Source organism: Chiloscyllium plagiosum, chromosome 37 (genome assembly GCF_004010195.1).
Source record: "Chiloscyllium plagiosum isolate BGI_BamShark_2017 chromosome 37, ASM401019v2, whole genome shotgun sequence".
Taxonomy (NCBI): domain Eukaryota; kingdom Metazoa; phylum Chordata; class Chondrichthyes; order Orectolobiformes; family Hemiscylliidae; genus Chiloscyllium; species Chiloscyllium plagiosum.
This window is the reverse complement of record NC_057746.1, coordinates 28672564-28697233: the sequence shown is the minus strand read 5'-3', so window position 1 is coordinate 28697233 and position 24670 is coordinate 28672564. Positions and strand designations below refer to the sequence as shown.

The 24670-nt window shown below is 45.2% G+C and overlaps 1 pseudogene; it reads right to left on the bottom strand.

The window, feature by feature from the left end:
• Positions 1 to 6178: 6178 nt before the first annotated feature.
• LOC122541446 overlaps positions 6179 to 24670 on the bottom strand; it is a 29850-nt pseudogene continuing 11358 nt past the window's right edge.

The following is a 24670-nucleotide window of genomic DNA, read 5'->3' as shown; positions in this document are numbered from 1 at the left end:
CCTGAAACCCGCCCACTCGCCCTGAGCGACAGGCCAAGCACCCAATCCACTATCGCATTCTCCGGACACCCGCCCCCCCATCCCAGCCGGTGGACGGCGGATTGCCAATCTATTCCCCAAGTCTCTGAGTGGCAGGTTGACTTCACAATCACAATGCCGAGATTCCCTAGAAACCCGCCTCCTTCCGTCTGAGCGACAGCCAGGCACCCAATCCGCTTTCGGTTTCCCGGAAAGTACCCCCCCTTCCATTGTGGCGACCACAGTTCAGAATCACACAACACCAGGTTATAGTCCAACAGGTTTAATTGGAAGCAGCAACTTTCAGAGCACACAAATGTAAGATACAGAAATTATAGCAAAAGTTTACAGTGTGATGTAACTGAAATTATACATTGAAAAATACCTTGATTGTTTGTTGAGTCTTTCACCTGTTCGAATACCAGGATAGATTCACTTCTTTTATATGTAAATCACAAAACTTTATTTTAAGAAAAGGTTACATTGTCAGGTTAACTGTAGTAATGGTGTTAGCCAAATAATGTTAAAGGTGTTAGCTCCCTGTGTTCTGTTTGTACCCTCTGTTTGTGCCATAATGTTTAGACTGATTCTAATCTAAAAAGCGAGTTAACATAGTCTTATATGAATTCATGCAGTTTTTGAGCAAAGTACAATGTAACTCTGCACGTATCAATTCACCCCACAAATGTGTATATACGACTGCATCGGCGCCACCTTGTGCTCCTGCGAGGAGATTGAGCAATTCATCAACTTCACCAATACGTTCCACCCCGACCTTAAATTCACCTGACCATCTCTGACACCTCCCTTCCCTTCCTGGACCTCTCCATCTTCATTAATGATGATTGACTTGACACTGACATTTTTTACAAACCCACCAACTCCCACAGCTATCTGGATTACATCTCTACCCACCCTACCTCCTGCAAAAATGCCATCCCAAATTCCCAATTCCTCCACCTCTGCCGTATCTGCTCCCAGGAGGACCAGTGCCACCACAGAACACACCAGATGGCCTCCTTCTTTAGAGATTGCAATTTCCCTTCCCACATGGTTAAAGAAACCCTCCAATGCATCTTGTCCACATCCTGCACCTCCACCTTTGAATCCCGCCCCTCCAACCGTAACAAGGACAGAACCCCCCTGGTGCTCACCTTCCACCCGACCAACCTTTGCATAAACCACATCATCCATTGACATTTCCGCCACCTCTAAACGAACCCCACCACCAGAGATATATTTCCCTCCCCACCCCTTTCCGCTTTCTGCAAAGACCGTTCTTTCCGTGACCACCTGGTCAGGTCCACACCACCCCAACAACCCACCCTCCTGCCCTGGCACCTTCCCCTGCCACCGCAGGAATTGCGAAACCTGCACCCACACCTCCTCCCTCACCTCCATCCAAGGCCCCCAAGGAGTCTTCCACATCCATCAAAGTTTTACCTGCACATCCACCAATGTCATTTATTGTATACGTTGCTCCTGATGCAGTCTCCTCTACATTGGGGAGACTGGACACCTCCTCGCAGGGCGCTTCAGGAAACATCTCCAGGACACCCGCACCAATCAACCACACCGCCCTATGGCCCAATATTTCAACTCCCCCTGCCACTCTGCTGAGGACATGGAGGTCCTGGGCCTCCTTCACCGCCGTTTCCTCACCATCCGACGCCTGGAGGAAGAACACCTCATCTTCCGCTCGGAACACTTTAACCCCAGGGCATCAATGTTGACTTCACCAGTTTCCTCATTTCCCCTCTCCCCACCTTACGCCAGTTCCAACCTTCCAGCTCAGCACCGTCCCCACGACCTGTCCTCCTGCCTATCTCCCTTTCCCCCAATCCACTCCACCCTCCTCTCTGACCTATCACCTTCATCCCACCCCCCATTCACCTATTGTACTATATGCTACTTTCTCCCCACCCCACCCCTCTCATTTATCTCTCCACCCTGCAGGCGGTTGATTTTCCTGCTCCTTGGATGCTGTCTGACCTGCTGTCCTTTTCCAGCACCACTCTAATCCAGACTTGGGTTTCCAGCATCAATAGTCCTTGTTTTTACTCTGTATATGTGTGCATGTGGGTTTTTGTGTGTCTGTCTGGGGTGGGGGGGATGTGAGTGTAGAGTGTCTAAGTCTGTGAGGGGGTGCATGTGGGAGTATGTGTGTGTCTGGGGTGGAGGTTTGTGAATATATGTGCGTGAGTGTAGAGTGGCCCAAGTCTGTGAGAGGATGCATGTGTGGGTGTGTGTTTACTGTAATGGTGGTCACCTGTAGTGTGACATGAACCCGGTTGAGGCCCTCCTTATGGCTACGGATTTTTTTTATTTCAAAAATATACTTTATTCATAAAATAATTTGATGGTCTGTACAGTTGGTCATACCATACATATGTAAACATGTACATACAGAGATCAGAATTTATCATTTTTATACAGGTCTGTACATTTTTCAATCATATGCCCATATAATTAGCTGAGGCGTCAGCAGAGCCCAAATGACTGCATGGGCCCCCTGTTCTTCGTTAGGCAGGCAGACTTTACACAGTGGTCTTTCCCCACCGCGCCTTGGCGACAGCTGCCCCAAGCTTCAGCGCATCCCTCAACATGTAGTCCTGGACCTTGGAATGTGCCAGTCTGCAGCACTCAGTCGGGGTCAACTCCTTCAGCTGGAAGATCAGCAGGTTTCGGACCGCCCAGAGAGCGTCCTTCACCGAGTTGATGATCCTCCAGGCACAGTTGATGTTTGTCTCGGTGTGCATTCCGGGGAACAGGCCGTAGAGCACGGAGTCCCGCATCACGGCGCTGCTCGGGACGAACCTCGACAAACACCACTGCATTCCTCTCCAGACTTCCTCTGCGTAGGCACATTCCAGAAGGAGGTGTGTGACAGTCTCGTGTACCCCCGCAGCCGCTTCGAGGGCAGCGTGCGGTGCGGCTGAGAGTCCGGGCGTGCGGATGACCAGTCCACTTCCCAAGGTTAGAAAAGTCATTCCGTCTCCGGAAGTCCCTGGAAACCGGCCCCTTTCGGACTGAGGGACAATCCGGGAAACCCGCCCCTGCCCTTCACCGTTCAGCTCCGCGCTATCTGACCGGTGATGATAGGTACCTTGAACAATCCATCCACAGCTGTTCCGCCGCCCACACTTTGATTGGCAGGTAGACCGGCCAATGTTCTACGCAATCCTCCATTGTCCCGCCTCCCGATGTCTGATTGAGAGTAGATCTGGACAATCGACTTCATCCTTCAAAAGCTCAGCTGCTGAATTGTACAATTGATTTCATTGTCAGGCTCTTACATTGCCCAGGTGATGCTGCGACTGCAGACGGAAGGATGCAACATTTGGAACAATTTGCAAGTAAAACAACCAGCTTTTTTTTTATTTGGTTTTGCTACTTGGATTCGAATTGTGACGAGCAATTTCGAAAATAAGACTTATGGGATCGACAGGGGAGATACAGAAAAGACGCTATCCTGTCCTCGGAGTATTATGGAACCAGGAGACACAGTCTCAGCATAAAGAAAAAAAGACAGAGATGTGGAGGAATGTCTTCACTGGGAGGTGGAACATAATGATGGTGGTCTCTCTCCCAGAATGGATGGAGGCTCCATCGTTGAGTTTGTCGACTCATTGAAATCGATGGATTTCAACACATAAAAAAATAAATCAAGGGGTATGGAGATAGTGCAAAAAAAGTGTTCAAGTAAATGATCCGAATTGCAGTGCTTGCGAGGCTGAATGGCCTACTCCTGCTCCTAAATCTGTTGTTTTTTGTGTTCTTAAATACTACTTTAGGGTGATTGCGCCCCCCTTTTTGGATTGAAAACTCCCTGGCAAGGGGATTAGTGATTAGGACGCTTTCGACCTCCTTCACCCATGAAAAACATAATACAGTACAATTTGAATAGGTGCTATGTGAAGTATTTAATAATGATTTTCTTTTTTAAAAAATCAAGTCTGGCAATTGTTGCTGATTTAAGGGATATTTTCGCTGATGTGGACAGTAATGAGAGAACATTAAGCCAGAAATGAAGGTTAACTGTGACTCTATCAATATTCTGCTGGATGTAAACGATACAGTTTTTGTTATCACAGGGAGAAACGCGTTAATTGCCTAACTAACGTGATATGTTGCACATCACATCCAATTCGGTCTTCATTGCATTCTCGTCCCATATAATATTTGAAAATGTTAAAGATAAGTTTGTTATAATATTTTGAAACATAAGTTTCCTTCTCTCTCTTTTTTTTAATAGAATACCCATTTGAACGTGACATTCTAGATACAGACCCGAGCACACCCACTCTCATTTGTCAGTGTTAGTTTACCATACAAGGTGGTTGCTGCAACGCGTGGAGACGGTTCTGGGTAAGTGAAATTGACAGGTTTCTCATCATTGCAGAAAATAACCCCAAAATGATTGAAACACCCAGTGGACCAGGCAGCATGAGAATAGCTGAGCCCAAAGTGAAGAAAGCCAAATATCACAGCAGCAGCTGGTCTTCCACCTCCTCTTCGACCAAGAGTAAATCCAAGAATTCCTGCTGAAAATCACAACGGCGGGAATCCCAACACCATGAAGAAGGTGAGAATTTGGGAATGTTTGAGGTAAAATTTTTCACAGGGTCTTTTTTTTGCACTCGAGGGTCGTGACATCGCAGGGCGGCCAATAAATGTTGACCAGCCTTAGATGCCCTCCAGAAGGTATTGGTGAGGTGTCTTCTCGAACCGCTGCAGATCCTCTTCTATATTTTGACCGAGAGAGAATTCCAACATTTTGACCTAGCATTTGACATTGAAGTAATGATGATATATTTCCAAGTAAGGGTGGTTAATTGGCTTGGAAGGGAACTTGCAGATGATGGTGTTCCTATGTATCGAGTGCCCTTATCTTTCCATATGGAAGTGGCTGTGGGTTTTCAGTGTGTCCTCCAAAGGATCTTTGGTGAATATCTGCAGTGTGTTTTGTAAGAGTACACAACTTTGCTTCTGAGCTTCGGTGGAGGATGGAGTGGGTAGTTGTGGATGTGGTGCTAATCAAAAAGGCTGCTTTATCCTGGATGGTATCAAGCTTCTGACTGTTGGTGGAGCTGCACCCATCCAGGCAGGTTTGGAGTATTCCATCACAGACCTGACTTGTGCCTTGTATGGTAAGGACGTGAGTTCCTAGCCTCTGACATGCTCTTGTAGCCACTGTTTATACGGTGAGTCGAGGTGAGTTTCTGGTCAACGATAATCCCATTGATGATGTTATTCGGGGATCCAGTGGTGCTAACATCATTGAATGCCAAGGTGTGGCGATTAGATTGTTTCTTAGTGAAGATGGTCATTGCCTACCATTGTGTGTTGCAAATGTTACTTGCTACTTGTCAGCCCGGGCGGCACGGTGGCACAGTGGTTAGCACTGCTGCCTCACAGCGCCAGAGACCCGGGTTCAATTCCAGCCTCGGACGACTGTCTTTGTGGAGTTTGCACGTTCTCCCCGTGTCTGCGTGGGTTTCCTCCGGGTGCTCCGGTTTCCTCCCACAATCCAAAGATGTGCAGGTCAGGTGAATTGGCCATACTAAATTGCCCGTAGTGTCAGTTAAGGGGTAAATGTAGGGGTATGGGTGGGTTACGCTTTGGCGGGTCGGTGAAGACTTGTTGGGCCGAAGGGCCTATTTCCACACTGTAATGTAATCTAAAAATCTAAAATCTAATCAGCCCTGCTTGTGATCTTATGATGGAGAGGAGATCATTTACGAAGCAGCTGAAGATGATTGAGCATAGGTCACAGCCCTGAGGAACTCCTGCAGACATGTCCTGGAGCTGAGATCTCTGATTTCCAACAACCATGACCATTCTTCTTTGTGCTAAGTATGACTCCAACCAGCAGAGAATTTCTCCCCCAATACAATTTTGTAAAGGGGCTGCTTGATACCACCGTTGGTCAAATGCAGCATTGATGCCAAAGGTAGCACTCTCAGGTCACCATGTCGGAAAACATAAACTCCAGGACACTTATACCACATGGACACTTTTGTTGCACTTTTCGTCTTCCCTCACCACTCTGCCACCACGATTTTCCCAATTATGCTCTGGAGAAATGATATGATGTCCCCCCCCCCCCCCCCCGGAAAGTCTCCACTGATCCTGCAGTGCACTGATTTGGTATCCCCCTGGAAAAACTCCACTGACCCTGCAGTGAAATGATTTGGAATCCCCCGGAAAGACTCCACTGACCCCAGTCTGAGAATCACTGACCGCTTCATCTCGAACACGTCATGTAGCGCCACCTCCCGCCTGTGGAGCAACATTACAGGCAGGAAGGTCCCCGGGTTCCTGCAGCTCACAGCTCATTCTACCCAGTCAGTCCCTCTCTACAACTGAACTTCTATTTGTTTTTTTTCTCTCCCCTTAATACTTTACCCCAGCCCGACACAGCTCCTTGCTGATCTTTCAGTTCCCAGTTCCGATACAGGGTTTATTCCCGGAATGTTAACCTGGATTCTCTCTCCACCTGTGACTGAGACCGACCCCCATCAGTTTCCAGCTGGCAGGAGGCAGGGGGACGGGGTGAAATTATGTCAGTGCCCTTTAACCCTGCAGATTATCAGCGAGGTGGAGTTTTTCCCGCCGTCATTCCCTCCCGGACTGAAGAAGGGAAAGATCCTCTCAGTGAAAGTGTGGAGATGGGACATGGTGTCCGCATTGTAAAATGACACCTGTCCGCCCTCATAGTCCAGGAAAACCCCGATCTTCCGGGGATTCACACTCGGGGAGAGGGGGGTCAGGGAGGGGGAGGTGGCGGCAAAATAACCACGTCCGGGTAACAGCCCCACAATCCAGAATCCGGCCTCTGGGCTCAATATGATTCTCATTTTCCTCTCCACGGACTCTCGGACCACGCCCAGATACCACCAGGTCTTCTCCCCCACCTCCACCTCCCAGTAATGTCTCCCTGATGTGAATCCCTCTGATCCCAGGACACAGGCCCGGGAATTAAACCTCTCCGGGGAGTCAGGGAGCGGCTGCTCTGTGTCTCTGAGTCTCACACTGGTCCGGTCCTCTTACAGGATGAGCCAGGGATTCGCTGTGTTCTGATTCAGAGTCAGAGAAGCTGGAGCTGGGGGAGAGATGAAATAATACGGTCAGAGAGGGAAAAGAGAGAGAATAATGGAGGCAATGTGTAGTAAGAATGGGGGGGGGGGGGGGGAGGATGGAGAAGGAAGTATGGGGAAGTTGGAAGAAACAGTGGGGTAGGGGTGGTGGAAGACAGAACGGTGTGGTGTGGGTGTACAGAGTGGAGGAAGTGTGCAGAAAGTCAGACGTGTTTAGGGAATTTTGGGGAGCAAACAGAGGTCGATGGCATCTTATAAGAAGAGTGGAGGAACAGAGCGGCAAGAAAGAGTGTTGGAGAAGAAGTGTTATGGTCGAGGCCAGACCACTCAAAACCTTCTTAAGCAGGCAGCCCAAACCATACCTTTGCAATTTGTTTCAGCAATGTACAGCTAGAGAGCTGACCACTCCCCTTTCATTATACAGGTCACTTTTAAAACATGACCACTTTGGCCTGAAGTCTCATCTTTTGTTTATATGGAAACAGGCCTCTCAAAACACTTTTCATCACTCTACCAAACCAGTCTGATCGGATCTCAGCCTGGTTTATTCCCCTCTGAAAAAAATCAAGGACAGAGTATCCTTGAGCCAAGGAACAGCTTTTAGAAAAAAAAAAGAGACTCGTGACAGAAGCTAGAGAGGAGGTGGGGAGGAGGGAGGAAGAATGCAGGAGGAGACGAAAGCGTGAGGAAGGGAGCACTATGAGAGGCAGGAAAATTGAGGAAAGAAAAAGTGGTGAGTGATTGGAGAAGGAAAGTGGCTGAGGGGAGGGAAAACAATAGCATGTGAGTGGAGGAGAGTGAGGTAGGAAGAGTGGGAATGGGGAACAGGGTGGGAATGGGGAACAGGAAGGAGAAACACTGCATTGGTTGCAAAAAAGGGGAGGAGTTAGCAAGAGTGCAGGAGGTGAGGAGGTACAGTAGGGTGAATGGAGGAGGGAAGGAGAAAGAAGAGCAGGGAGGGGTAAGCAAGAGCAGAGAAAGGGATAAAAAGACTAGGGCATGGGAGAGAGTGATGCTGGAAGAGCAGGGAAGAGTGTGTAGTGGATGGAGTGGGATTGGAGGGGGGGGGGGGGGAGATTTGAATCCTCTAGTACAGAGGTCATTCTGCACATTGAATGTGTCTGTCGAAGGAATCATGGTACTTCCCCTTCCCGTCAGCAGATAGTGATGGGAAGCAAATCCTGGCTGTGTAAGTGACCCTCACATCCCACATTAAGACTATTGTGGTGCTCTCAAAGTGGGTAAAATCTGGCTGGTGTGGTTCAAATAGTAGGTGAAGGAGATGGGCATGGATTTCATAATTAATCATGTGAGACCATAAAGCCGTAAGATTTTGGAGTGGAATTAGGCCATTTGGTCCATCAGGTCTGTCTGCTATGAGCATGGTCATATGTTTCTCAGACACCTTCCCGTTCCTTCTCCCCATATCTTTTGATTCCTTGTACTAATCAAGAACCTCAATAATAATCCAACAACTTGGAGAGGAACGTAAGTTGACAGAAAATTCCAAACACAGGAATGCAGGATGGGTTATCAGAGCTTGAGTTGCTAAAATCTGGAAAGGGTCTTGCATTGGACATAAGGAGACAGCTTCATTAACACTGTGAGCTTGCTTGGGAAACAGTGAGCACTGGTTAAAGAGGACCAGAAGTTGGGCAGAGAAAACAATCTCAGTAAAAAGCAGCAGCAAATCTGGAGATGAGAACAAAACCAGTTGGATTTAGCTCAGGATAAAGCCCCCCACAGTCCACAAATGAGGTGTCAGTGGGGGAGCACTTTGGGACCAACGGCCATAATTCCATTAGATTTAAAATAGTGATGGAAAAGGATCGTCCAGATCTAAAAGTTGAAGTTCTAAATTGGAGAAAGGCCAATTTTGACGGTATTAGGCAAGAACTTTCGAAAGCTGATTGGGGGCAGATGTTCGCAGGTAAAGGGACGGCTGGAAAATGGGAAGCCTTCAGAAATGAAATAATGAGAATCCAGAGAAAGTATATTCCTGTCAGGGTGAAAGGAAAGGCTGGTAGGTATAGGGAATGCTGGATGACGAAAGAAATCGGGGGTTTGGTGAAGGTAAAGAAGGAAGCATATGTAGGGTATAGACAGGATAGATCGCGTGAATACTTAGAGTATAATGGCAGTAGGAGTATACTTATGAGGGAAATCAGGAGGGCAAAATGGGGACATAAGATAGCTTTGGCAAATAGAATTAAGGAGAATCCAAAGTATTTTTACAAAAACATTGAGGACAAAAGGGTAGCTCGGGGGAGAATAGGGCCCCTCAAAGATCAACAGGTCAGGCAGCATCCAAGGAACAGGAGAATCGACGTTTCGGGCATAAGTCCTTCTTCAGGAATGATGAAGCCCTTCCTGAAGAAGGGCTTATGCCTGAAACGTCGATTCTCCTGTTCCTTGGATGCTGCGCATTTTCAGCTCTGATCTCCAGCATCTGCAGTTCTCACTTTCTCCCCTCAAAGATCAGCAAGGCAGCCTTTGTGTGGAGTGGCAGAAAATGGGGGAGATACTAAATGAGTTTTTCGCATCAGGTTTACTGTGGGGAAAAGGATATGGAGGATATAGACTGTAGGGAAATAGATGGTGACATCTTGCAACATATCCAGATTACAGAGGAGGAAGTGCTGGATATCTTGAAATGGGTAAAGGTGGATAAATCCCCAGAACTTGATCAGGTGTATCCGAGAACTCTGTGGGAAGCTAGAGAAGTGATTGCTGAGCCTCTTGCTGAGATATTTGTCTCATCAATAGTCACAGGTGAGGTGCCAGAAGACTGGAGGTTGGCAAACGTGGTGCCTCTGTTTTAGAAGGGTGGTAAGGACAAGCCAGGGAACTATAGACCAGTGAGCCTGACCTTGGTGGTGGGCAAGTTGTTGGAGGGCATCCTGAGGGACAGGATGTACATGTATTTGGAAAGGCAAGGACTGATTCGGGATAGTCACCAAGGCTTTGTGCATGGAAAATCATGTCTCACAAATTTGATTGAGCTTTTTGAAGAAGTAACAAAGAGGATTGATGAGGGCAGAGTGGTAGATGTGATCTATATGGACTTCAGTAAGGCGTTCGACAAGGTTGCCCTTGCGAGACTGATTAGCAAGGTTAGATCTCATGGAATATAGGGAGAACTAGACATTTGGATACAGAACTGGCTCAAAGGTAGAAGACCGAGGATAGTGGTGGAGGGTTGTTTTTCAGACTGGAGGCCTGTGATCAGTGGGGTGAAACAAGGATCAGTGCTGGGTCCTTTGCTTTTTGTCATTTACATAAATGATTTGGATGCGAGCATACGAGGTACAGTTAGTAAGTTTGCAGATGACACCAAAATTGGACATGTAGTGGACAGCAAAGATGGTTACCTCAGATTACAACAGGATCTTGACCAGATGGGCCAATGGGCTGAGAAGTGGCAGATGGACTTTACTTCAGATAAATGCGAGGTGCTGCATTTTGGGAAAGCAAATCTTAGCAGGACTTATACACTTAATGGTAAGATCCTAGGGAGTGTTGCTGAACAAAGACACCTTGGAGTGCAGGTTCATAGCTCCTTGAAAGTGGAGTCACCGGTAGATAGGATAGTGAAGACACCGTTTGGTATGCTTTCCTTTATTGGTCAGAGTATTGAGTACAGGAGTTGGGAGATCATGTTGCTGCTGTACAGGACATTGGTTAGGCCACTGTTGGAATGTTGCATGTGATTCTGGTCTCCTTCCTATCAGAAAGATATTGTGAAACTTGAAAGGGTTCAGAAAAGATTTACAAGGATGTTGCCAGGGTTGGAGAATTTGAGCTATAGGGAGAGGCTGAACAGGTTCGGGATGTTTTCTCTGGTGTCGGGGGCTGAGGGGTGACCTTATCGAGGTTTACAAAATTATGAGGGGCATGGATAGGGTAAATAGGCAAAGTCTTTTCCCTGGGGTTAGGGAGTCTAGATCTAGAGGGCATAGGTTTAGGGTGAGAGGGGAAAGAAATAAAAGAGACTAAGGGGCAACGTTTGCACACAGAGGGTGATACGCGTATGGAATGAGCTGCCAGAGGATGTGGTGGAGGCTGGTACAATTGCAACACTTAAGAGGCATTTGGAAGGGCATATGAATAGGAAGGGTTTGGAGGGATATGGGCTGGGTGCTGGCAGGTGGGACTAGATTGGGTTGGGATATCTGGTCGGCATGGACGGGTTGGACTGTTTCCGTGCTGTACATCTCTCGGACTCTAAGAGAGACTTACACTACCTGGGGTTGTCCTCCATCTTACACTGGCATCCTTTCAGATGGATTCACCAACTCATTCAATACAATACAAGAGCAAAACATGGTACAAAGGGATTTCAGTTGAAAGACAATTTGTCTGATTCTCTTTGTGATGATTCTCTATGATTACAATGTGAGTTTGAGTTACAGTTTGTTCCTTTGTTTTTTCTCTCTCCACGACCCCAGTTCCTGTCACTTCCAATCAAACCCTCTCCTCACTGGAAGCAAAACAGATTATTTGTTACCTGTTCCTCAAGGACCACCCAGCACTTTTCCACATTGCAAATCCATGGAAAACTGACAGGAATGTTGCACTGAAGCCCAAATATCAGATTAGATTGAGACACTGATCAAATTCATTGGACAGGTCAGTCGCTTTACTTCTCAGTCAATGGAATCAGTCTCTCAACCTCACCACCTCCAAACTACCTTGTTACTCACCATTATTGAAGCTATCATATATCTGCTCCTTGTTACAGAATTTGTGATCATGTTAAACATATGAATGTTAATCACTGTTGTTTTGACCCTTGAGCACAAGAGGATCGTCACAGCCTTCAGTGTCTAGAGTAGACAAAGTTAAAACAAAATTCATCTTGTCCATCCCGTTCAACACCCGTCACCTCCTCATCAGAGTAGCAGAGTAGATTGCTTCTGCAGCCCTTTCTGTTGACTAAACTCTCAATTCCATCCAGTACACTAGCTTTCATGTGACAATGTTTTCCTGCTAATATTGTGATACAAACTGTCAGCTGGATTTGCAATCGGTAAGATGAGCATGTATTTTACCCAGGTTAATGTCATCCATCATTTCTCTCCAAACTGTGTACTGTAAAGGACCTTTGTACTTTCCAATAGACAGGGAGCCATCTGCTGGTGATGTCCAGTTATGCTCGCTAATCCTGTAAATATGAGACAATTTGGTTTAACAAATGTTACAAATGACTTATATAGTCAAGCTTTCAGCAGATTTTATCTTTCAGCAAATGTGGGAAAAAATTAAGTCCAAAAGCCATGACCAAACAAACCATAACTTGGAAATGCAGCAGTACAGGTGGAAAACCATATCCTGTAAAGATAAAAAGCCACACACATCTGATAACATTAATTACTGAGACCTCTCACACCAAAGGAGATTTTAAAAGTTCCGTCTGTGCTCTTGCTGTAATATAAACGGAACTTGTGGAACAAGGAAAAAAAAACACGAGAAAACAACTAAAAACCTCATATGCAACTGGGTAATAGACGGGTCCCACAACCCTCGGAGCATTCTGCTGCTGTACTTCCGGAATCTTGACCATCTCTGATTTCAGTCTGTCCATTATTGGAGGGTAGACTTTCAGCTGCTGAGTCCCTCAGCTCTGGAATTCCCTCCCTGAGCCCTTCCATTTCACATTTCTCCTTTAAAATGCTCTAAAACCTAAACCAGTCATTTGTATTAAAATCGCCGTGTCACGTTTTGCTTTCTAGTTCTCCTGTGAAAATGACTTGAGTCCTCATATTACAGTAAAGGGGCAGTGCAAGTATAGAATTTTCCTGTCATGTTGGTTAACATACAATGCGAGGTGTAGTATAAAAAGAATGACTCTCACGCTCTTGAGAGTGTGATTGCTCAGGCTGGCCAAGATCCATGCAGGGGTTTTTTTTAATTGAAATTCACTCATGAGACATGGACATCCCTTGGCTGGACCAGTACTTATTGCCTGTCATCAGTTTCCTTTGAGAAGGTGGTGGTGAGCTGCCTGCTTGAACCACTGCAGGCCAAGTGCTGTAGTTAGACCACAATTCTGTTTGTGAGTAAAGTCCAGGATTTTGACTCAGCGACTGTGAAGAAATGGCAATACATTTCCAAGTCAGGGTGATGAGTGGCTTGTAGGGGAACCTGCATGCGATGGTTGGATGGCTATTTGAATAGGAAGGGTTTGGCGGGATATGGGCCGGGTGCTGACAGGTGGGATTAGATAGGGTTGGGATATCTGGTCGTCATGGACGGGTTGGACTGAAGGGTCTGTTTCCATGCTGTACATCTCTGACTCTATGTATTTGTTGCCCTGATACTTCTCGGTGAAAGTGGTCATTAGTTTGCAAGGTGGTATCTCCAGATCTTTGAAGAAATTCTGCAGGCATCTTGTCACACAGTACTGCTACTGAGTGTCAGTGGTGGAGGGATAGGATATTTTGTGGATGATGGACTGCTTCATTCTGGATGGTATCAAGCTGCTTGAGTGTTGCTGGAGCTAAACTCATCATGCTGCCAAATGGGCAGGATTTCATCACAATCTTTACTTTTGTGTTAAAGATGGTAGTGTGAAACTATAAACTTCAGAATTTTAGTAGATAATCATGGACTAAAAGATCAACAAAGATAAACTGTTACACACAAACAGATCAGCAATAACTCTATCTGTTTGCAGTAAATTGCTCAGGGACAAAGACAAGCTGTTACATGGGAGATTGAAAGTAATCAGTCATGTGTGGAAAAATAAGGAATCAAGGCTACACAAACAAAACTGTTTTGATAACTGCTCGATAACTGGCTGCTTTATGCCACAAGGATAAGTAACAGCCGTGCTGAATAATTTAAGGAGTCAATTGCAAGATAGTCTAGGTCTTCAAACAGACAGTTGAGGTCAAATATAACAAGGAACAGAGGACTTCCTTCTGATAAGGAAGCAAATTGCAGACTCAAGCACTCCAAAGAGTAATCAACATTTTGGATCAAAGAATCAAGACAATTATCAACTGTGCCACATCAATGACCTTAAGGATCAAAAAATATGCACAAATTCTTCTTCAGCAGAACTCTGGCGAACAACACTGCACAAGGTTCAAATCCTAGATATTTGGGAATGGGATGGCACAGTGTCTCAGTGGTTAACATTGCTACCTCACAATGCCAGGAACCTGAGGTCAATTCCAGCCTTGGGTGACTGTGTGGAATTTGCACATTCTCAGAATGTCTGTGTGGGTTAATTTTGGGTGCTCTGGTTTCCTCTCTCAGTCCAAAGATGTGCAGGTTAGGTGGATTAGTCATGTTAACTTGCCCATTATGTCCAGGGGTATGCAAGCTAGGCGGGGTAGCCATAGGAAATGTGGAGTTAAAGAGATGGGGTTGGGATGTCCTCCATTGGGCCAGTGTGGACTCATTAGGCTGAATGACATGTTTTCAACCTGTATGGATTCTACATTCCATTCAGAGACAGGAACTGTTCGTTGGACGTCAAAGTGTATGGTGCTGGAGAAGCACAGCCTATCAGGCAGCATCCAAGGAGCAGGAGAATCTATGTTTTGGCCATTCCTGACCGGCTGTGCTTTTTGGGAACCACACTCCTTGGCTCTGATCTCCAGCATCTGCAGTGTTCATTTTCTCCCTCTCAGTTGGTAGGAATCACAGCTAAATTTCACCATTTATCGAGTAATAGCTAAGTGGAGGCTTAAGTTGTTTACTTGAGGGTCCTTATTTTGGTTGCTACATGCAGTAAAGTTTGAATCATTGTTTCAGTATTTCATGTGTGAGAATTCTCAATAATGAGCTGAAGGAAAGGTAACTTGCGGTGACTTACCCACAATAGTGGACAGATTTTGGGGAGTTAGATGAGTTACTTAGTCCAGTATTCCTATCTTCAGGCCTGGTCTTAGCCAAAGTACTTTTATTAGAAGTGTAGTTCAGTTACTGCTCAATGTTAAACCCCATGGTGTGGAAAATGGGGGCTTCTATGAATTTTGTCTCACTTGTACTGAAGTGCAGTGAAAAGCCTTGTTTATGAACAGTACAGACAGATCATAATAAGCAAGGATGAACAGATCAAAAAAAACTTAGAGTCATACAGGTTATAGTGTACAGGATGTGCATGAGGTGAGATTACCATTAACACGATGAGCATGATTTGAGGCTAGAGAGTTAATTCATTGTTCTCATAACAGCCAGGAAGAAACTGTTCCTGAACCTGCTAGGATGGTGTGTGCGTTCAGGCTTTCGTATCTTCTGCCTGATGGAAGAGGCTGTGGGAGATCAATACTGGGGTGTGATGGGTCTTTGATGATGTTGACAGCCTTACAGTGGCAGTGAGCTGTGTCAATGGAGTACATGGATGGAAGATTGACTTCTGTGATGGTGTGGGCTGTGCACGTTCTGTAGTTTCTTACAGTCCTGTACACAGCAATTGCCATACCAGTCCTTTTATGCACCCTGACAGTATGCTTTCAATGGCACATCTGTAGAAGTTGTTGAGGGAACTTATGGACATGCCAAATTTTCTGAGCCAACTGAGGAAGAGGCATTGTTGTGCCTTCTTGACCATTGCACCAATGTGGGAAGTCCAGAACAGATTGTAGGTTATTGTCACTCCAAGGAACCTGACACTTTCCACCCTCAGTTCTGTTGATGGAGGTGGGGATGTGTTTTTTTTAAGACTTGATTCCCTGCAATATTAAAACAGACCCATTGGCCCAACAAGTCCACAACAACCCTCCGAAGAGTAACCCACAGACCCAGGCCCCTACCCTATATTTACTCTGACTAATGCACTTAACACTATGGGCAATTTAGCATGACCAATTTACCTGACCTGCACATCTTGGATTGTGGGAGGAAACCAGAGCACACAGATGAAACCCGTGCAGATTTGGGGGGGGATGCGCAAACGCCACACAGACAGTTGCCTGAGGCAGGAATTGAAACTGGATCCCTAGTGCTATGAGGCAGTAGTGCTAACCACTAAGCCACCGTGCCACCCCAAAGGGCACCCCAAAGATGTTCTCCTCCTTTCTTTCTGAAGTCCATGTTCTTTTGTTTTGCTAACGTTGAGAGAGAAAGATTGTTCTCATTGAACCATGTCACCAAGCCATCTATCTCCCTTCTATGTTTTGACTCGTCGTTGTTACAGATTGGTACTACTATGGTTGTGCCATCAGCAAATTTGTAGATGCCATTCATTTGGAATTGGCAACACCATCATGGATGGACAGGGAGTACAGTACAGGGCTGAGGATACATCCTTGAGGAGCTCTTGTGTTGTGCAGTATTGTGGAGGAAGTGCAGTTGCTTATCTTCACTGATTGCAGTCTTTGGGTCAGAAAGATGAGAATCCACTTGCAAAGAGTGGAGCTGAAGCTGTAGTTATGCAGTTTGAGATCAGTCTGGAGGGGATAATGGTGTTGAAGACCGAGCTGTCATCAGTGAGCAGAAATCTGATGTAGATGTACTTGTTAACCAGGTGTTCCAGGGAAGAGTACAGGGCTAGAGATATGGCAGCTGCTATGTAACTATTATAGAACATAGAACATAGAAGAATACAGCGCAGTACAGGCCCTTTGGCCCTCGATGTTGCGCCGATCCAAGCCCACCTAACCTACATTAGCCCACTATCCTCCATATGCCTATCCAATGCCCGCTTAAATGCCCATAATGAGGGAGAGTCCACCACTGCTACTGGCAGGGCATTCCATGAACTCACGACTCGCTGAGTAAAGGACCTACCCCTAACATCTGTCCTATAACTACCCCCCCCCCCCTTAATTTAAAGCTATGCCCCCTTGTAACTTTTCATGCGGGTTATGATTGAATGTGTAGGCCCCCTCTGGAAAACTAAAATTTGGAACCAGTACTTGCTAACCATAATGGTCAGTACTCCGGAACTCAATTCCTCTACCAACAAAAGCCAGTACGCCATATGCCTTCTTCACCGCCCTATTTACCTGGGTGGCAACTTTCAAAGATAAGGCAGTAGACAAACTGTAGAGGATCGAGGCAGGCTGGGAGACGGGTATTTATGGGGGCCATTATCAATCTCTCGAAGGACTTCACGATTATTGAGGTCAGAGCCACTGGGCAGTAGTCACTAAGGTACATTGCATGTGCTTTCTTAGATGTGGATGATGGTACAGGGGTAATATGAAGGGACAGTGGGTAGATTGTTGCTTTTCGAGATTGCCATTTGTCTGATCCAAATATTTTTGCCCATTTCCAGCCTATGCCTGGATATTATATATGTCTTGCTGCACTTGGGTGAGGACTGTTTCCTTACTTGAGAGTTCCTTAATGCTACCAAATATTACACAATTACTATCAAACATTACAAATTCTGTCCTTATGATGGAGACTAGATCATTGCTGAAGCAGCTAAAGATGGTTGGGCCCAGGACACCATCCTCAGGATATCCTGCAGAGATATCCTGCAGCTAAGTTGACTGACCTCCAATAACCACGCCAGTCTTCCCATGAGCCAGGTCTGACCCCAAACATGGATATCCATCTACTGAAAAAAATGGGCCATGTGACTGTCTCAGGAACAGGGAAATGGCCACCATCACACAAACTGCCCAAAATCAGGTCAGTGATCATCTCCAGTTCTGAACCAGGTTATATTATGTACAGGTACTTTGATTACAAAACTGTAAGTAAGCTTTATACAATCTGATACTAATCTAATAAGGCCAACATGTACTTGTAAAGGTGAAGGGTGGGACAAACAAACTCGAGACCCTTGATGTAAAAGGATATACAAAGGGATTGGTTAAGAGAAACAAAGGAATCTTATGAGACATACTGATGCTTGATAAAAAAAAGCAAATGGCTCCAGGAATATCGAAAGTGTATGAGGTTGCTTCAAAAACAAATTAGAAGAGCGAACAGCTAACATGAGAAGACACTAAGGGTAACTTTAAGGACACTCCAAAAGATGTTTCCTAAGTTTATCAGGAGCATGAGAATAACTAAGGAAAGCTTAGGGCCTGTTAAAGACCAAAATGGCAATGTATGAAGCCAGAAGATATCGATGTGGTTTTAAATGATTACTTTGCATCTGCATCCACGGTTTAAAAAGATAATGTGGGTCTATAAATCTGGTGGGAACCTGTGATATACTTGAATTAGTTAGCATCAGAGAGAAGAGAGGTATTTGTACTTTTAACAGTCTTGAAAATGAACGAAGCCCTCAACTCAGATGAAAGATATCCCAGACTGAATCCAGGGTAATTTGGTAAATTGCATCCAAATTGACTGAGTGGAGGAAGCAGAGGGCAATTTTCGGAGGGAAGCCTTTGTCCCGTGGTATATCATTGTGGATAAATCCAAAAAGGTTACCTTTAATTCAGCTACTTAAGAAATCTCACAGTAAAGAACTGAAATAATGACCTAAACTTGCAAGTTAAGCCTCCTAACACAACTTGGCCATTACCTGATGATGGAATCTGATGACCCACTCTGAAAGTGTCCAGGGTTTGATCCTTATGCAGTGCTTCCTTCGAATTTCTGCGACTAACTTGTTCTATTGTTCAATTCCTATGGAATTTCTTCACTTCCAAGTTTGTAGTGTGGCACTACTGATGATTCAATTGATTATTTCATCCCCAAACATTGATTGCATTTCCAAGAACCTCAAGTCTGTATCTTATCAGAAGTAGCTCCCCTGTATCTTGCTTCATTTAGGGTTAGCTGTCTGTTTGAAACACAACTTTTCCTGCAATTAGCCCCTTCAAAACTATTTCTGCAGGTAGAATTAATTATCTATTTGTCATAAGACAGATTATCAAGCAATTATTATCTCCCCTCTCCCAGAGGACAGCTTGTTTTTGTCTACTTCTTGTCAGATGGTTAATTCACATGTTGCTTTTAATTCCTTCATATCACTTTCTCCTTGCACCATTCATGTCAAGAAACAGCTCATCCCAGAAGGAGTTATTGCTGATTATTTAAATCCATGAACAGTTATTAATACTGTGAAGTTTACATTGTCATAATATGAGAGTTCAATTCTGTGTCCCGTTCTGTTTGTTGAGTACATTAATGCTTTAGAGTTGAATAAAGAAGGTATCATCAGTATATTTGCATTGGCACAAAAGTTGGTAATGTGGTAAATTGCAAGGAGGAAAATGTTACAGTACAGGATGATGAAGATGGTCAGGTCAGATGGACTGAGCAGTGGCAAGTGGAATTTAATTCTTAAAAAAGTGTGAGCTGATGCATTTTCAGACTGTTAACAGGGCAAGGAAGTACACATTAAATGGTTGGAGCTTGGGAAGTAGAGAGGATCAGAGGAATCTTAGGTGTGGATGTCCACATATGATAACACAGCAGGACAGGCATATAAGTAGTTAAGAATGAATTTGGGTTCAGATATTAGTTGAAGCATTGAATACAAGGGCTGTTATGCTGAAGCTGAATAAGAATTTAGCCAAAGCTGGAGTACTGTGTGAAGTCTGGTCATGTCACTCCTGGAATGATGTGAATGCACTGGAGGGAGTGCAGGATGAAGCCTGGGCAGGAGCAATTCAGCTGAATAGAGAGACTTGATAAGGTGGAGTTATTTTCCTGAGAGCAGAAAGACTTGAGGGAGGGTCCCAGTTGAAGTGTGCAAAGTTCTGGGAGGCGTATAAAGTGGGAGATGTGGAGTAGAGGGGATATTAACCAGGTCACAGACTGATAGTAAGGCGCTGAAGAGGTGTGAGAAAATCCTATTTTACTGAGAATGTCGATAGTATGGAGAACTCATTGCCTAAAAGGGTGATAGTGGCAAGAACACAAGATATTTAAGAACTATGTGGATAAACACTTGAAGCACTAGAGCATATATTGGTATGGGCCATATGCTGGTAGCTTGGTTTAGAATACATCAATTGTTGAAGGATCAAATGAGAACTGGGGAAAGAGTGGGGTCCATTCAGGTCCATAGTGTTAGTTTATGCACGGAACCAGAGGGTGAAGACATGATTTGAAATGAATACATTGTCTGTGCCATCATGAAAACTGACACAATGTAGTTGTAGAAATCAGGTAAAGAAACAATGATTTAGTTTTAAAAATTAAGAATAGACAGCAAAGGATACTGTGATTGCACTGACTGGCTGAAAGGTAAATAAGTCCCCAGGGCCAGATGAAATGTATCCCAGGCAAAAATCAAGATGGTGGAGGAGTAGGATGCTCCAGCTGGTGCTCTGTCTGTTTCTTTTCTTTTCCTCCTTTTGATTCCATCTTCGGATTTGTTTCCTTTTCTTCTTTCTTCTTGGTTTAGTGGCCTGTGGTGTTCTCTCAGCCCAGTGCCTCGGCCTGATGCTTCAGTGCCTTGTTAGCCCACAACAGGCTCAGATCAGATTGGGAGATTTTTCGGCAGCCCGGTTCGTTCTCTTGGCGTGACCTCTGAGGCAGCTGGTGGTGAGAGTAAGGTGCAGTGTGCACCAAGTGATTGGAAGCTGTGAGTGGGTCCTGTGAATGAAAACTATGTGCAGGTTTCTGACTGGGTGTGTTCTGGAGGCAGCGGGTGGAGATCAGAGGCAGCAGCAGCAGTGGCAATGACACTACTGCCCAATGCGGGAGGAGTGAGTTGTGAAGGAAGTCCCTGATATCTGCAAGAGCTGACAAATGGCACTAGATAAGGTTAGGATATCCGGTCGGTATGGATGAGTTGGACAGAAGGGTCTGTTTCTGTGCTGTATATCTTTATGGCTCAATGGCATAAGAAACAAGAGCAGGCCATCTGCCCCATTGAGTCTGCTGTGCCATTCAATATGATCATGGCTGACCTTTTATGGCCTTGGCTTTACTTATCTGTACTGGCATCGTAACCCTTAACTTTTTGAACAGCAAAGGAATTATCTATTTGAGCTTAAAAACAAAGAGGAAGCCTCAAGTACTTCACTGGACATGGAATCTCACAGATATTGGGTTGTTAATTAGTGAGGAGGATAGTTTGGGATTACAGGAGGATATAGACAGGCTGGTTAGATTGTCATTCACCACTGATCAGACATTCTGTCTGAGCAAGTGTGAGTTGTTGCAGTTGTGCAGGATAAACCAGGCAAGTGAATGTATGTAGAAAGGAAGGACCCTGGGAATCACAGGATCAGTGGGACCTTGGTGTGTATATCCACTGGTCACTGAAGGTACTCAGATAGGTAGACAAAGTGACTTAAAATGCATATGACATTGTTGTGTTTCTTTGTCGAGACACAGAGCTTAAGTACAGGATGGTAATGCTGCAAGTGTATAAAGTGTGTTTTGGGCCACAGCTCGAGTGTTATGTGCAGTTCTGGAATCCAGATTACAGAAGGGATGTGATTGCAACAAAGAGGGTGTAAAGCGGATTTACCAGGATGTTCTCTGGGCTGAAGAGTTTCAGTTATGAAGAGAGATTAGACGGACTGAAGTTGTTTTCCTTGGAGCAGAGGAGACTGATTGATTGTGGACATGATTATGATGTACAAAATAATGATGTGGGCTGAAGAGTTTCAGTTATGAAGAGAGATTAGACGGACTGAAGTTGTTTTCCTTGGAACAGAGGAGACTGATTGTGGACATGATTATGATGTACAAAATAATGATGAGCATAGACAAATGGTTCCCCTTGACTGAGGGATCAATAACCAGGGGGGCAGATTTAAGGTGTGTATGGGGGATGGGAAGAGTAGGCTGGGAGGGGGTGTGAGGCATGTTTTTTTCACCACAGGAAGTAGTGAAAACCTGAATTCACTGTCAGTAAGAATGCAAAATGTTTGAAACCCTCAAAACATTTCAGAAGCATTTAGACGTGCAGTTGTCCATGGTGTACCAGGCAATGTGCCAAGTGTTGGAAATAAGACGAGAAAAGGGAGGCATTTGTTTTTGACTCACACGGACTCAATGGGCCGAAGGGCTTATTTTTGTCCCTTAATTCTCCATTCATCTTTCTACTTAGTTGCAGTAAGTTTTTTTTTTATAACAGTGTGAACCACAAACGGAGTTAAATAACGCTTTATAGCGCCGATAATAACCAGGAAATAACCCCATAATAACCCGTCCCTGAGTTATTGAGCAAACTGCAGAGTTTCAGTAAAGAGCATGTCCTACCTTCTCTTCCGACAAGCTTCCTCCTGAAAGAAATGAATCACAAACAGTGAGGCTGGCAGTAACAGATTTCAGGAGGAGACAGACAGGCTGCTGAAATTAGCAGACACAACGCGGAAGTGTGAAGTGATAGATTTTGGAAAGAAGATTGAGGAGACGGTAAAATAAACTGGAACTGACCATCAGTCCCGCTCACTAACACAGTGACTCTCACACTCCCACTGTACCAGACACACCCACACATTCTCCACATGGAACTGGAACTGGATTATAATGGGATTTCCAGGAGATAATTAAACTTGGTGGAACATGGAGATAAGAAAACAAGTAAAAACATCACAACCCATTCCAGGGAGAATGTCTGTATTCCCGAGATTCTGCAGACAGTGTGAGAGCGGTTTTTGTACCGTGACAACAGCAGAACCGCTCGGACAACAACCCAGCTGAATTTTCCTCCTGTCCATTTCAATTGAGCAACATGAATTAAACATTTCACATCAGTTATTTTGTAACCGGGCGACGTTTCAGGGAACTGACCCGCACTATATTCCCTCACCTTCAGAAATATCAGCTCGTCTTTTTGCTCCATCTGTTTCTGTAACTTTGAGAGTTTCTCCTGAATATAATTTAAATTCTCCTGAATCTCTCGAAGGTTTTTCTCCATTGGTTCTACAATCCTCTCCTCTTCTTCCCTGAGATCTCTGAGTAAACGCTGCTCTTTCTCAGTGAGAATCTGGTGCATTTTAGTGAACTCGGATGTGATGTGGGTCTGCAGACTGCTCGCCTGTTCCTACCAAATGAAAATGTGAAACCTCATTAATGTCCCGCGATAAAGGAAACAAAACTAACCGATATCCCAGAAAATCAGCACAGGTAGAGCTCACCCTCACTTCGGAAATCTTCCGTTTCTGGGTCAGTTCAGCTTGGAGAACCGCCGATCTCTTCTCTGTGAGAGAATTTAAGGCAGATTTCAGTTAAGCCTGGAATTGGAAGAGAAATCGCAGCATGAAACTGTCAGACCTTGAAACTGGGACACAATTCACAGCTTTTAAACATTTCCTCTTTATCTTGTACACTTTAACTCCTTCTTTAATCTGTATGAAGCGGTGCTCTCTGTGTTCCGGTGCAGTGACACACATCACACAGACCAATTTCTTGTCAGTTTCACAAAACAGCTCCAGTTCTCTCTGATGTTTCTCACAGTGAGGTTTACTTTCCTTCTCTTTCGGATCCAGCTTTATCCTCGGCCAGATTCGCTAAGGCCCGATTTACCCTGAGGTTTCTTTCCGGAAACACCTCTCTACAGACCGGGCAGGAGTTTATCTCCTTCTTTTCCCAACTCTGGGTGATACAGGAGCGGCAGAAGTTGTGCCCACAATCCAGTGTAACCGGATCGGTGAAGAAATCCAGACAAATGGGACAAATTGTCTCCTCGGTTAGTCTCAGGAGCTGCTGTCTGGAAGCCATGATCACACTCAGCACTTCCGGATTCAAACAGCTTTCAGTTTATTCCAAACCAACCGAGCAGCAAATGTGCCCATTTTGAACCAGAATGGATCCCCCACATCTTGCAGATACAACACTTCGGTGCTCCGATGTCTCTATTTTGGTCACATTAGCAGCTATTACCAACCAATGAGCGTGTGCTGTCACTCTGTTGTGCTAGGCTTCAATATGTCCTGTTGAAAAATTATTTCCAAACGATGTGCCAATAAACCAAACAAAATGCACCTTTTCTACTGTGCCGTGAGTTCCCGAACTGCCTCCGAATTCCTTGATCTGTAGGGCTTTGTCTCACTCCTGTTTTTCCTGACAGTGCAGAGTTTGCTTCCACATATCCCCTCTTAAAGGGGTTAACTCAGTCAACTCATCTGCAGCTACACCAGCAAGGTAACCATTCATCTGCTGTGTCTGTGTGGAAAGGGATACACTCATGCAAACAGACAGGGATTAAATACCGAGAACAACCAGCACAGAAAGAGGTTTTCCATCCCTGTGAAATAACAGTTGGGATTGGTTGGTCAGGAGCAATGTGTTATCAGTAGGTAGTGACACAGGCCATAGCTTCACTCGTCTATCTTCACACTCTGTGCAGTCATAGAGTCAGAATGTCAGAAATGTACAGCATGGAAGCAGACTCTTCGGGCCAAATCATCCACTCCAAACCCGATATCCCAACCTAATCTGGTCCCACTGCCAGCATCCGGCCCTTTTCCCTGCAAACCCTTCCTGTTCATCTACCCATCCAGATGTCTTTTAAGTGTTGCAATTGTACCAGCCTCCACCACTTCCTCTGGCAGCTCATTCCATACGTGCACGACCCTCTGCATAAAAAAGTTGCCCCTTAGGTCTCTTTTGTATCTTCCCTCCCTCACCATGGACCTATGCCTTCTCCTTCTAGACTTCTCCACCCTAGGGAAAAGACTGACTCTTTATCCTATCCATGCACCTCATGATTTTATGACCCTCTA